This window comes from Salvelinus namaycush, chromosome 10 (genome assembly GCF_016432855.1).
Source record: "Salvelinus namaycush isolate Seneca chromosome 10, SaNama_1.0, whole genome shotgun sequence".
NCBI classification, from domain to species: Eukaryota; Metazoa; Chordata; class Actinopteri; order Salmoniformes; family Salmonidae; genus Salvelinus; species Salvelinus namaycush.
The window spans coordinates 5086664-5102237 of NC_052316.1; the positions used below are offsets into that span (position 1 = coordinate 5086664).

Here is a 15574-nt window from a genome sequence, read left to right on the forward strand (position 1 = left end):
TGTTTGGAGGAAAAAGGGGGAGGCTTGCAAGCCGAAGAACACCATCCCAACCATGAAGCACGGGGGTGCTTTGCTGCAGGGGGGACTGGTGCGCTTCACAAAATAGACGGCATCATGAGGAAGGACAATTATGTGGATATATTGAAGCAACATCTCAAGACATCAGTCAGGAAGTTAAAGCTTGGTCGCAAATGGGTCTTCCAAATGGACAATGACCCCAAGCATACTTCCAAAGTTGTGGCAAAGTGGCTTAAGGACAACAAAGTCAAGGTATTGGAGTGGCCATCACAAAGCCCTGACCTCATCCTATAGAACATTTGTGGGCAGAACTGAAAAAGCTTGTGCGAGCAAGGAGGCCTACAAACCTGATTCAGTTACACCAGCTCTGTCAGGAGGAATGGGCCAAAATTAACCCAACTTATTGTGGGAAGCTTGTGGAAGGCTACCTGAAACGTTTGACCCAAGTTAAACAATTTAAAGGCAATGCTACCAAATAATAATTGAGTGTATTTAAACTTCTGACCCACTGGGAATGTAATGAAAGAAATACAAGCTGAAAAACATACTTCTCTCTACTATTATTCTGACATTTCACATTATTAAAATAAAATGGTGATCCTAACTGACCTAAGACAGGGAATTTTTACTAGGATTAAATGTCAGGAATTGTGAAAAACTGAGTTTAAATGTATTTGGCTAAGGTGTATGTAATCTTCCAATTTCAACTGGTGCTCATACACACTTATGGTACACACATATTGTACATTTCCTGCCACTCACACACTTATGGTACACATACACACACACACACATACACACATACACAAACGCACCACACAAACACACTCATGTCTGGTCTAAATCTAGCATGTTACTGTAATGACCGGCATTATAGCCTACACGTCATATCATATGACTTGATGACCAACAGCTGTAGATCAAGGTCATTGCTACATTTAAGCAACATGTTCTGCTTTTGGACATACTCTAGTACATTATTTCTATTGTCACAATATCTCTTTGTATGATTTCAACACCATTGGACTCTCCCAAAGGGTTTTTTACTTTGTGCGTAAAACCAGTTCTACGGTGTCCATAGGACAGACTCAATTCTAATATGGACAAGCTACAATTAGATACACCAAAGATACAGTAGGTCCGGACTCAAAGTATTTCGAAAGAGCTTACTTTATTTGAATTGTAACTCAGCATTCCTTGTGCCATGTTGAAGGAGGGTTAGCAGTGGGAAAGACAATGGGGCAGAGCTTGACAATTCTGTCTAGGGATGAAAGGATGGATGCTAAGCTCTACCGACATGTGAGAAGTTGCTGAGGCTGGGTCCAGAAGTTTTTCTGCTCTCTGTCAAGGCTTTTTGGTTTGCTGTGTTTGCAAAGAATACCAAATGAAGTAGCAGCTCTACTGTAACCATTCCTAAAGGTTTTGCTGATATGGGAAGGAAAGTATTTTGGGGTTTTTGAAAAAATTTCATAAGTTAAGGAAGACCCTTTTCCTGGGTGGTCTGTGATTAGCTGTAGTTTGGTTGTTAAAAGTCACTGTGAAAGTTTAACTAAGGCTATACATTTGTAACAGAGTAGGCTCCGTCCCTCTCCCTCACTGGGCACGAACCTGGGACCCTCTGCACAACAACACTTCACACTCACAAACCTGCATTACAAATATCGCTCCACAAAAACGATAGCTCTCACAGAGCAAGGGAAACAACTACTTATTGGTCTCGGAGCTGGTGGACACTACCTGCACAATGGACGCTACTAGCACATGTACACAGCTAACTAGCTAGCAATTCCTCATTTACACTTTGGTCAGCCAACCCAGACCCCTACACCTTAGTGAAGCTGTATTTACAGAGAGAAGAACTCTCCACTATATCTAGGGCTCTGTAGCTGTAAAGTCATTTTGTATTTCTTATGAATAATCAATGCAAGCTATTTGTGTGTATTGGAAGAATTGAATAACCTAGATATTAAGTAGTAGCATTGTGTAATGAACCGATCGGGTAATTAAGCTGTGTTTGGCATAGTTTTTCACGTATATACTCCCTCTCCGGCGCTTGAGGTCGCCGGGCTACACATTATTACGCACACCTGTCACCATCGTTACGCGCTTTAGCGCCTCATCAGACTCGGCCGGCTCGTCAGGCTCCCTCGGCCGGCTCGTCAGGCTCCCTCGGCCGGCTCGTCAGGCTCCCTCGGCCGGCTTGTCAGGTACCCCTGCCTCGGCCGGCTCGCCAGGCTCCCACGCCTCGGCCGGCTCGTCAGGTTCCCACGCCTCGACCGGCCTGCTCCTGGTCCTCGGGACCGTCCCTCTGGGGGTTTACTGTCACGTATACTCCCTCTCCGGCACTCGAGGTCGTCAGGCTGCTCATTATTATGCACACCTGTCACCATCGTTACGCGCATCAGCGCCTCATCAGACTCACCTAGACTCAATCACCTGCCTGATTACCTTCCCTATATATGTCATTCCCTTTGGTTCTTTCCCTAGGCGTTATTGTTTCTGTTCCGTTATTTCATATCTGTACGCTACTTGTGTTTCTTGTTTTGTTCCTTGTCTTATTTATTGTTAAAGTCCCTCCCTGATCTTGCTTCCCGACTCCCAGCGTACACGTTACACAGTTTCACGTTTTATTTGTCACATGCAGATGTACTGTGAAATGCTTAACTTGTAAGCCCTTCTCAACAGTACAGTATTCAATATCAAAATAGTATAACTAAAAAAACATGAGAAATTAGAGGGAGAGAAAAAATGAATGTAAGCTATATACAGGGTCCGTGCCAGTACCAAATGTACAAAGTGCAGGGATACTGGAGTAGTTGAGGTAGATACTGTATGTACATGTAGGCAGGGATTAGGAGAAAGTGACTGGTAGCAGAGAGCTCGTAGTATATGCTGGGGTATCAGGCTTGTGTTATGTGGGTGTATTGTATTCTATAGGACTGTTATTGCCTGCAGTTAAGGGTGTTTGAAGTGTTCCCTGTAGCAGAAAGTGTGGTATAGACCAGGTGATTGGCACATGGAGACTGTGTGAATATCATGATGATAAACTGCTCTAAATCACTGTTTATTTTGGATATGTTGCTTATTTAAATAGGGAGTAGTAAATAGGTCATTATGCTTGCTAGTACGCTCCGATATATACTTTACATCCCTGTCACCTCTATCACCATGGATACCGCTCTGACTACTGTAAGCATACTCCTGGAATGGGTAGATGTGCCTAACTTTTGACTGGTACTTGCTTAATTAATTTGAATAATATTATGGTGTTTCTATTCCATAAAAAAACTAAAAACCCTCTGGGTTTCTGTTAGAGTGGAACGGAAAATATAACACTGTACAGCGTGATGGTCGGCAGTACAGTACTGGGCTATTTAGCTAAAGAATCTCTGTGTCGTGCAGACAGGAGACCGGGGTTCAATCCCCCGACGGGGAGGAAGGAGTAGGCTGTCTTTGTTCTTAACTGATTCCATAAGTGTTATTTCATAGTTGTGATGTCTTCACTATTATTCTACAATTTCGAAAATAGTAAAAATATAGAAAAATCCTGGAATGAGTACAGTATATGTGTCCACATTTTTGACTGGTACTTCCTAGAACGGAAAATATGGCGCTGTACAACGTGACGGTGGTAGCTAAAGAATCCCTGCAGGGCACGAGGAAGGAGTAGGCTGTCCTTGTAAATAAAGGTTACACTAAGAGCAAAACATTTCTGCACCCTAATTTTATAATTCTTGTCTAACCAATACCCAAATGGAGATTAAGTGAAAATAAAAATCTCATTGATTTATCAAGACCAGGGCCCATGCTTGCCTCAGAGCAGTGCAAAATGGTGTTAAAATAGTTTTTGGCTTTTGCTTCTAACTTTTATATGCTCTTTAAATAAATAAGACCTACACCATTTTAACAGCACATTACTCAACACTAGTGAGACTCATTTCGCCTATGGTAGGCCTACAGTATATCGTGAAGAAAAAAATTTAAATGACATGACTCTCCGCCAATAATTACATTTAGGGGATTGGAGGAATCTAAATTAATATCTAAGGGGCATTTTCTGTTAGATATTCTCAGATATTCTCACAGATCCTAAGGGGCTTTTATATAATTCTAAATTAATTAATAATAATAATCGCTTTGTTTAAAAAGTAACAATATTTTGCAGATTTCGTTTTCATTTAACCTAGAGTGAGCGAGAAAAAGGCCATTCTTGAACATGGGATGAGACATTCTCACTAATTTGTAAATAAAGCCAGTTTGTTATTTAGAAAGGTTTCTCCAGAAATAAATCAAACTTGATTATTTAGCAGTCATCACTTGCTTATATTCAGTCAACACATACCTTAAGAATATCATGGAACATTTTAAAATGTTAGTTTCTCCATGCTTGTTTCAGAGCAGCGTGAAACGGTCCACAGCGGGAAGGCTATGTATTCTGTGCCCACTTGTGGTATCTCTCTTCGGTTACACATCCTTGGAATAGCAGAACAGCATAACGTTCCGGGAAGCCCTTGCTGTGCCTGGTGAGCAGTTAGTCAAGTTCTGTTGTCAGAAGAGGAATGGAAATGTCAGGGTGAACCGACGACCTGACGAACCCGCCACGTATGTTGACTCTGCCTGTCGGAGGTGGAGTTCCAGAGCTCACAGGTGTGCCTGGCATGGATTGTGACTCCATCTCGTTCCTCGCCCTTTTCACCGCGTGAGTGAGTCAATGATTCCAATGATTCGTCTGACAAGCAAAGAACTTTGCGTCCTGCAGGCCCATGCATGGATCAAAGCTTGCAAGAAATTCAATAACGTCATCTTCACAGACTAATCATCTGTGGCCCTTGAACAATTTACTCAAAATTGCTACAGAAAAAAAGGAAGAATATCAAGAAGATTAACGCAAGCATAAAGATGTTGATGAAGAAATGCAGAGTTAGAAATGTAACACTTTAGAGTACTTAAGCATCGAATACATTTGCAATTGTAAGTAGGCCTAATAAAACAAATTCTACTTCTATTAGGCTGTTAAGCCTCATAGCCTACCTCAGCCAGTTAAGTTATTTTATATAGGTCTAGGCTCCGTAGAAATAGACTCCGATTAAGCCCTCTTGTTGTTTGTAAAGTCCAATTTAAGATGAAGATTATTGTTGAAATGAATTGCTCGACTGGTATAGGTTTTCTCCATCTGTCGCTCATCAAATTGAAACATATTGTCATTCTCTGCGGAGTAACTTTATCGTATTTGGCGCGGAGAAAGTGTCCACTTTAGGCTGGGGATTGTAGGCCTGTTGAGGGATAGCTCTAGTGTAAATCCCTATAATATGGATATCTTCCATATAGGGTTCTAATGTAATAATACTTTTTCCCCTTTCCACATGTTAAAGATTCCAATTGATAAAATGTTTTTAGCCACAATCGGCCCCAACCCCAATTAATACATTTGGGTACAGTCGATAGCGTGCTGGACTTCAGGCTAGATTGTTGAGGGTTCGAAACCTGCTCCCTGCTTGTTTCATTACATTATTATGCCGGTCTCAGACAAATAGCCTGGATTGTTACTCCCATCTCATTCCTCGCTCTCTTCCACGCGTCATTCAGCACGCTGGCAGGATGTACTGTTTTTTTATTCTGTATATATGAATTACAAATCAGCCATTACTTAAATCATGTTTCTAGTCTATTGCGTAGTTACAATGTGTAATCATTGATGTCCCAGGAGCAGGAGTGGTAAACACTGTTGAAGTGTATACTTGTAATACATACATGCAGACACAGCATCATTCACAGAATGGAGTTTGATACACCTGGTATTGGATATGACAGAATAGTTTTTTGCTAAATAGCGATTTTCGTAAATTAACTTTATGACCAAAAAATATGCACAATCGTTTTTCTCTACATTAACTAACATATTCCTCTCAATTGTAAATGTTTTTGCTTGACTCCATATGACGTTATAGCTACTTACATTTGCTTCCCCGTAATGTTTTGTCAGCCATCTTTGCTGAGGAAAGTCACCAGGGAGGGGTGGCTCACGTCAAATTCGTCATTGGAACCACTCCATATGGTTGGTCATGTAAAAACCTTGGGACCCAAATGCATAATGAATGCTCTACCTCCCCCTTGTGGTGGTCTGGAGCAATGAAGCTGTGACACTGGGTACTTCTAAGCGGTGTAAGCTCGCAACTTTTAAAAGAGGAACCACTGTTTATGGTTTCTCTGTTGCTCTATCTGTGCTATAAAGGGTGCTGCTAGGATATGTATGACAAGGTATGTACGGTTAGGTATAAGTAGGCCTTCTCTAGTAAGACTTGAATGTTGTCTGCTAGCCATACATCATTACAAAGTAGTTAGTGACATTATGCTGTTTTTGAGATGGTGGTGTTACATTCTTAGATGCAGCTGTTGTCCTTATCTGCTATGTGTATATTGAAACTCCCATTTAAATGCAGGTTTATAGAATATTTGTGCATACTGGAATAAATGGGGGATGCTGTAGGGGTATTTGTTCAGTGAGTGTAATGGTTACTACTACACAGCAGTTAGGGTTGGGCAGGTTACTTTATAAATGTAATCTGTTACAGTTACTAGTTACTAGTCCAAAATTGTAATCAGTAACGTACCTTTGGATTACCCAAACTCAGTAATGTAATATCATTACTTTCAGTTACAAAGGATCCATTGAACGCATTGGGTGTGTCATCATAGTGTTTTCTGACTTGTGGTCAGACTCTTTCAGGTAGGACTAGAACAAACTTTAACTTGCGCCTTTTTTCAATGCTGGATTGAATGTCATTGAGAAAACAGAAAGGTGTCGTGATGTATTTTTTCACAAACATTCTTTCTGAATTGAAAAGTAATCTAGTTTTTCAGAAGTGTATCTGTAATCTGATTACAATATTTTAGCTGATAACGTAATTGATTACAGTTCCAGTTTTGTTGCAATCAGATTACATAGGTATCAAGTAGTAACATTGTGTCATGGACCAATCAGGTAATTTAGCTGTGTTTGGCATAGTTTCAAGTTTCCTGGTGAAGCTGGTTGAGAGAATGCCAAGCGTGCAAAGCTATAATCAAGGCAAAGGGTGGCTACTACGTAGATTCTCAAATATAAAATATATTTTGATTTGTTTTACAGTTTTTTGGTTACTACATGATTCCATATGTGTTATTTCATAGTTTTATGTCTTCACTGTTATTCTACAATATAGAAAATAGTACAAATTAAGAAAAAACGTTGAATGAGTATGTGTGTCCAAACTTTTGACTGGTACTGTACTTGCTGGGTACAGTGTTAATACGCAAATTACTATGAGCACTTGATCTATTCAGTAAACATACCATTGGATTTAAAGATAGCTTTTATTCACTGAGTGTACAAAACATTAAGAACACCTGCTCTTTGCATGACAGACTGACCAGGTGAATCCAGGTGAAAGCTATGATCCCTTATTGATGTCAGTTGTTAAATCCACTTCAATCAGTGTAGATGAAGGGAAGGATACAGGTTAAATAAGGATTTTTAAGCCTTGAGACAATTGAGGAAGGTGTTCCTAATGTGTGGTATACTCGGTGTATATCCCTGCAGATTATCAAGTGGTCAAATCACTTTATATCTACCATAGCTTTGATTAGACTGATCATGTCAACATCATACTTTCAAAATCTTAGGTAGCAATCTTGAAATCAGTCATCATCATGAATCAAGTCGACGATCTACTGGCAAATCCTTTTCAATCCTTGTCACAAGAGAAATTATAGATAAAACGTATCGGTGCTCATCGGCGCTCATCGGCCATTGGACATAAACATTACACAACAAGTTGGAAATCGCAAATTCAACAATGAGTGGTTTGGAGGGAATCCGTTGCTAACTGCAACCTTGCAAAGCAATCACTAGCCAGCTATTCAGTGGGGAGGGTGTGTGGACCAAGTCTGGGTTTAAGGGTCTGTTTTCCAAGCTTAAAATTATAAACATTCAACATTGGCCATGCTGTTAATCCAGCATGATTTCTGCCGCGTTCGAAACAACTGGGAACTGGGAAATCTCAGACTTCAGTGAATTCAAGACAACTGGGAACTCTGGAAAAAACGATTTCAACTGTTTTGAACGGTCATCCAACTCGGAATTCCAAGTCGGGAACTCGGGCCTCTTCCTAGAGCCCCGACCTGAGGATCACTGACGTCATGATTCAACCTTGTTTTTTCAGAGTTGTCTTGAAAGCACCATAAATCCAGAGAATGCCAGACTTTGATGGCAAGGTTTGATGACAAAATCTGTCCACAAAATGACCGTCGCGCAACCTTCCTGCTCAATTGAGCACAGCACAACAAGGTAAGTCCAAAAATATATTGTATGCTGCTGCATATTGATGTGCTAATCCAGGGAGATGTGTTATACTGTAGCTAAGAAAGTAATAAGTGTATGTTGTGTAGTAAGCTGTTAGTAGCCCATGTGCCTCATGTTGGGGGTTACAATGGGGGTCGGTTGTGGGACTACACCAATGCCATGATTACTGTATATATGTGCTAAACTTTGTATGCTTGCAATGCACAATGATGGAAAAGTACTGGGTAATGGAGATGTACTGCTTTAGTTCTCAGGCTGAGAACTGCCTGCACCTACTGATAGTCACACAGGCTCAAGGTCGAGATAGTAGAGTGAGAAACCACAGTCTAGACATGTTTTTCTCATCTTAGATACTTTGTATCTAATCCAATGCAACAATGTTAAGGTATGATTGACGGTAGGTTGTCTACACCAACTAGTATAAAGAGTGTTGTCTCCTGTTTCGCCACACAGATCTTTACTATAGACTACTGAGGTATTCTGTATGTGAATCTCTGTCTGCAATTGCATTTTATTACTAAAGAGTTTTATACCAAGGTTCTTGTGTCTGTGTCATCTGTCTGGAAGACTGATTGTTGAAGGAAACTTACATCACCCCATGCAAAGGACCACCCAACATTTGGCGAGCTTGCCAGGAGTGAGTGACCACTGCGTCTGGATGATCTTCGTCCCACTGTGCAGCGCATCAAATTATAAGGTAAGCAGACGCCTGTTAAACCAAAAGTCTGAAATGAGAAAAAGCACTGTGTGGTTGATGACTCATTCCAGTATGTAAGTGGCACCTCACTCATGGGGTTGATAATTACAGTTACACTCGATACCTACATTTATGTACAAGCCCGTAATATGATGTATATGTGAGAAATGACACAGAATCCCAGGTGTAATAGTTAGAAATTCCTGAGGGTCTAATGAAACCTTGTGTGAGGAACTTGGTTATAGATGAGGATGAACCAAGTCAGTACTGAGGTACTGGGTGACAAGTGATTGAAAGTGTTATATGTATGGTGTTCTTACCTGAGGGAAGACACTGGTTTTATGTATGGTGTTCTTACATGAGGGAAGACACTGGTTTTATGTATGGTGTTCTTACCTGAGGGAAGACACTGGTTTTATGTATGGTGTTCTTACCTGAGGGAAGACACTGGTTTTATGTATGGTGTTCTTACCTGAGGGAAGACACTGGTTTTATGTATGGTGTCCTTACATGAGGGAAGACACTGGTTTTATGTATGGTGTTCTTACCTGAGGGAAGACACTGGTTTTATGTATGGTGTTCTTACCTGAGGGAAGACACTGGTTTTATGTATGGTGTTCTTACCTGAGGGAAAACACTGGTTTTATGTATGGTGTTCTTACCTGAGGGAAGACACTGGTTTTATGTATGGTGTCCTTACATGAGGGAAGACACTGGTTTTATGTATGGTGTTCTTACCTGAGGGAAGACACTGGTTTTATGTATGGTGTTCTTACCTGAGGGAAGACACTGGTTTTATGTATGGTGTTCTTACCTGAGGGAAGACACTGGTTTTATGTATGGTGTTCTTACCTGAGGGAAGACACTGGTTTTATGTATGGTGTCCTTACATGAGGGAAGACACTGGTTTTATGTATGGTGTTCTTAGCTGAGGGAAGACACTGGTTTTATGTATGATGTCCTTACATGAGGGAAGACACTGGTTTTATGTATGGTGTTCTTACCTGAGGGAAGACACTGGTTTTATGTATGGTGTTCTTACCTGAGGGAAGACACTGGTTTTATGTATGGTGTTCTTACCTGAGGGAAGACACTGGTTTTATGTATGGTGTTCTTAGCTGAGGGAAGACACTGGTTTTATGTATGGTGTCCTTACATGAGGGAAGACACTGGTTTTATGTATGGTGTTCTTACCTGAGGGAAGACACTGGTTTTATGTATGGTGTTCTTACCTGAGGGAAGACACTGGTTTTATGTATGGTGTTCTTACCTGAGGGAAGACACTGGTTTTATGTATGGTGTTCTTACCTGAGGGAAGACACTGGTTTTATGTATGGTGTTCTTACCTGAGGGAAGACACTGGTTTTATGTATGGTGTCCTTACATGAGGGAAGACACTGGTTTTATGTATGGTGTTCTTACCTGAGGGAAGACACTGGTTTTATGTATGGTGTTCTTACCTGAGGGAAGACACTGGATTTATGTATGGTGTTCTTACCTGAGGGAAGACACTGGATTTATGTATGGTGTTCTTACCTGAGGGAAGACACTGGTTTTATGTATGGTGTTCTTACCTGAGGGAAGACACTGGATTTATGTATGGTGTTCTTACATGAGGGAAGACACTGGTTTTATGTATGGTGTCCTTACCTGAGGGAAGACACTGGTTTTATGTATGGTGTTCTTACCTGAGGGAAGACACTGGATTGATGTATGGTGTTCTTACCTGAGGGAAGACACTGGATTTATGTATGGTGTTCTTACCTGAGGGAAGACACTGGTTTTATGTATGGTGTTCTTACCTGAGGGAAGACACTGGTTTTATGTATGGTGTTCTTACCTGAGGGAAGACACTGGTTTTATGTATGGTGTTCTTACCTGAGGGAAGACACTGGTTTTATGTATGGTGTTCTTACCTGAGGGAAGACACTGGTTTTATGTATGGTGTCCTTACATGAGGGAAGACACTGGTTTTATGTATGGTGTTCTTACCTGAGGGAAGACACTGGTTTTATGTATGGTGTTCTTACCTGAGGGAAGACACTGGTTTTATGTATGGTGTTCTTACCTGAGGGAAGACACTGGTTTTATGTATGGTGTTCTTACCTGAGGGAAGACACTGGTTTTATGTATGGTGTTCTTACCTGAGGGAAGACACTGGTTTTATGTATGGTGTCCTTACATGAGGGAAGACACTGGTTTTATGTATGGTGTTCTTACCTGAGGGAAGACACTGGTTTTATGTATGGTGTTCTTACCTGAGGGAAGACACTGGATTTATGTATGGTGTTCTTACCTGAGGGAAGACACTGGATTTATGTATGGTGTTCTTACCTGAGGGAAGACACTGGTTTTATGTATGGTGTTCTTACCTGAGGGAAGACACTGGTTTTATGTATGGTGTTCTTACCTGAAGGCAGTTAACCTACCGTTCCTAGGCCGTCATTGAAAATAAGAATGTGTTCTTAACTGACTTGCCTAGTTAAATAAAGGGTTAAAAAATCATGTTAAAATTGTCCGATTGTTATGAAAACTTGAAATCGGCCTTAATTAATCTGCCATTCCGATTAATCGGTCGACCTCTAATTTGGAGGGCAAGTTGGTTAGGATGATATCTATGAGGGTGCCGGTGTTTACGGATTTGGGGTTGTACCTGGTGGGTTCAGTGACACTTTGTGAGAGATTGAGGGCATCAAGTACAAGAAGGGATACATTTGCGAATTGCCTATTGGGAAAGACATGTTGTGAGTTTACTCTTCTATTACATCCACAAGAGAGGAGACAGGGAGACCCCCGTACTGAAGTTAAAATACAATTGAAACCAATTGTGGTTATTTACCACACATATGTGGAACCATTTACAGTGGCGTGGTTAGTGAATAAATGTAGTGAAACTAAAGAAGAAGAGGGGTTAGAGAAAATAGAACTGTGTTGGGTATATGTTACGTTCTACTACTTGTATACGGGCATAGAACTGGGGTTTTCTACAGTACCATACAGATAAGTCACTCAGTCCACATTACATAGAACCTGATTAAAACCAAATCACGGGGCACCATAACAGATTCAACCAAAGGCAGTGCGGAGACAGTGGGTCCCACACCAATGAAGGCTGGGCCTGACCTCTCTGACACTGCCCTGACTGATGCTGACTTGACGGTTCTGCATATATAGATCAAACTACAGGGAAGAAACATGCAGAGTTTGGTATTGTGACAGTTGATAGAACCACTCACATATAACAACCATTACCAGATGCTTTCTCAGGTCAACAGGCTGAACTTTTGGCACTAACCACTGCCTGTAAAAGGGAAGGGAAAAGGGTTACAATTTTCTCTGATTCTGCTTATGCAATAGGGGTTTGTCCCTCCTGGTGTGGTGTCTGGAGGAGTAGGGGTTTTCACAATGCTAGTGGAAGTCCTATTCGTAATAGAACTATGGTTTTAGATCATTTGGAGGCTATGATGCTGCCCTCTGCTTTGGCTATTGTGAAGGTTGCTGCTCACACTGGAGGGAAAGGTTTTGTGAGTATGGGTAACGCCGTGACAGATGAGGCTGCTAAATTGGCTGCCTCCAAGTGTCATAGCCACTCCATGTTCTTCTCTGCTACTGTTGGGAAAGACATTGATGATTTGGCATCTAAACAGGCTTTGGATGTTGGTTCTCATTTGGCATGGCAACAGCGGGGTTGTAAACTAGACCCTCTTTCTAAAATTTGGAGACAGACTTGTCTTATCGCCTCTGTTTGCCAAGTGGCCCATGGTATGGCCCATTTGTAAAGGAGGGATATGATAGAAGCAATTTCTTTGGATTGGTTTTGTCCAAATTTGACTCAGCATGTGAAACAGTTTCTGTTTCGATGTGCTACGTGCATGCAATTTAACATTTGCCAAAGGAGCACCTCTGAAACCAGGTCATTTCCCTACGCCAAGAGGACCATTTGTCCATCTTGCCATGGATTTTATAAATCTTGCTGAAAGAAAAGAAAGGAAAAGGTACTGTTTAGTCCTTATTGGCAGGTTCACTAGGTGGGTGGAGGCAATTTGGTGTTCCTGAGGTTTTATCTGCAGACAATGGTACCCACTTCACTGGTGATGTAGTGAAGCAGGTAGCCATAATGATGGGAGTGGACCAGAAGTTTTTGTCCATCTACCACCCCCAGAGTAATGGGGTTACTGAGAGAGCTAACCAATCCATTAAACAAGGGTTAGCTAAGGCATGCCACTCCACCAAGAAATCTTGGTTGGATTGTTTACCACTGGTGTTAAGGAAAATGTGCAGTAATGTTAATAAAGGCCTGGGGTGTACACCACATTAAATGTTGAAAAGAAGACCCATGAATGTTCCCGTACCACAGACCCATGACTGACAGACAAATAGACCTCACTCTAGCTGAAGTAGAACACTTGGAGTACATGAAAGAGCTAACTACTATTGTCAGATCTCTCCACTCTCACACTAGGAAAGCTCAGGAGGAGGTACCAGGTGAGGACCCCGACTGCCTGCCTGTGGAGGTTGGAGACTGGGTCAAAATACGTGTCCACGAGAGAAAATGGAATCAGCCAAGATGGAGGGGGCCATTCCAGGTAACCATGGCAACATCAACGGCGGTTCAGGAAAGGTCCGGCTGGCACCACCTGTCCCATTGCCAGAAGGTGTTCAGCCCACAGGAGATGATGGAGCCAGACACAGCCTGAAACAAGATGCAGAAGCAGATGTGAGTCGAGACCAAAGACTTGAAAAAGATGAAGGGCAAGACCAGAGCCCTGAAGAACCAAGTGTTTTACATGATCAGCAAGGTTATGTTGTAAATTAACAAACCCTTAGGGGGTATAAGAGAGAGAAGACGACAGCATGTGGTCGGTGGTGGTTGACTATGTTGGCTCTATCCACACTACTTGTTTGTGTGGGTGAAGCCGGCCCTGTCAACACGTGGGCAAAGTTTGTTCGAGACTTAGGTTGAAAAGTGGCCCCAAATGGGACTGCAGTGTTAATTTTTTGCTGTTGTTTTGTCTAAACCCAAATCCATGAGAGAGTTGTTTGGTTCAATGAGTAGACCAATGGCAGAGACAGACCATGCCTGGTTGAAAGGTATTGGCTTTACCTGCCTCCTATGATGAATACTATGATGCCATTGACCCAGAGTCTGATTACTATACTACCTATATGTGAATGGTTAAAATTTCCAGATGTCTAACGTCGATTTCTGTCCATGGTTATATGAGACTAGGTAGTCTCAAAGGGGGGAATGTTGGTGGTTACACTGGGGGTTAGGTGTAGGGCTACACCAATGCGATATTTACTGTATATATGTGATAACCATTGTATGCTTGCAATGCGCAATGATGGAAAAGTACTGGGTAATGGAGATGTACTGCTTTAGTTCTCAGGCTGAGAACTGTCTGCACCTGCTGATAGTCACACAGGCTCAAGGCCGAGATAGTAGAGTGAGAAACCACAATCTAGACATGTTTTTCTCCTCTTAGATACTTTGTATCTAATCCAATGCAACAATGTTAAGGTATGATTGACGGTAGGTTGTCTACACCAACTAGTTAGTATAAAGAGTGTTGTCTCCTGTTTCGCCACACAGATCTTTACTATAGACTACCTAGGTATTCTGTATGTGAATCTCTGTTTGCAATTGCATTTTATTACTAAAGAGTTTTATACCAAGGTTCTTGTGTCTGTGTCATCTGTCTGGAAGACTGATTGTTGAAGGAAACTTACATCACCCCATGCAAAGGACCACCCAACACTCGCCCTAATAATTTGATAACTTTCCCATTCATAACTTAGCCTGCTGTTCCAACTTGGTGGTGCACATGTAGCCTATAGCCTGTTTTAGAGAATAGTAGTCATTGAATATTGTAAGTGCTTTCATTGTCTGCTTAAATGCCCCTTTTATTTATCCTACAGTTCTGATTTGGTGTACGTGGAGAATACTGTAAGGACGCCCACGTTCAGAATTGAATTACATTTCAAAAGTGCCGAACAAATAGTTATGTTGACTACGTCCGTCCTAGCTCGCTCATGAATGTCTTTATCGAAATTACGGATTGCTTCTTACCCGCCCGTCATAATCCGTTCGTCGTTATGCCATAGTTTGTACATCTCAATAGTCAATAGAAACCACATCTGTTTAAGCAAATCAGCCATATCAGCTATGGTTTTTCAAAAGGCAGTAAACGGACTGAATGAACTGTTTCACTGATAGACAAGGCTCCGCTGATTGCCAGGTGCAGCGGTGGTAAGGATTCCCTCCATGGTGCTGAAAATAAAGCTCTGCTGTTGTGACAACTTTATGTAGGGCACCGTTTGTCACCGTTACAGTGCAATTGATGTATTCTGTTGTGTTGTGTAGTGGCGTTGCTGGCATGCATCTCATTTTTATGAATGTTTTGCCCCACCAAGATCTACATGCTACAATCGCCACTGAACAAGTCACATAAGAAGTTGCACGGACTCTGTGTGCAGTAATAGTGTTTAACATGCTTTTGTAATGACTACTCTCTAGGCAT

The 15574-nt window shown here is 41.6% G+C and overlaps 1 protein-coding gene across 1 annotated transcript in view; it reads left to right on the top strand.

Annotated features, from left to right (window-relative positions):
- The window catches only part of LOC120054603 (calmodulin-regulated spectrin-associated protein 2-like), an 86223-nt gene that overhangs the window by 27309 nt on the left and 43340 nt on the right, over positions 1 to 15574 (top strand). The window lies entirely within an intron of this gene.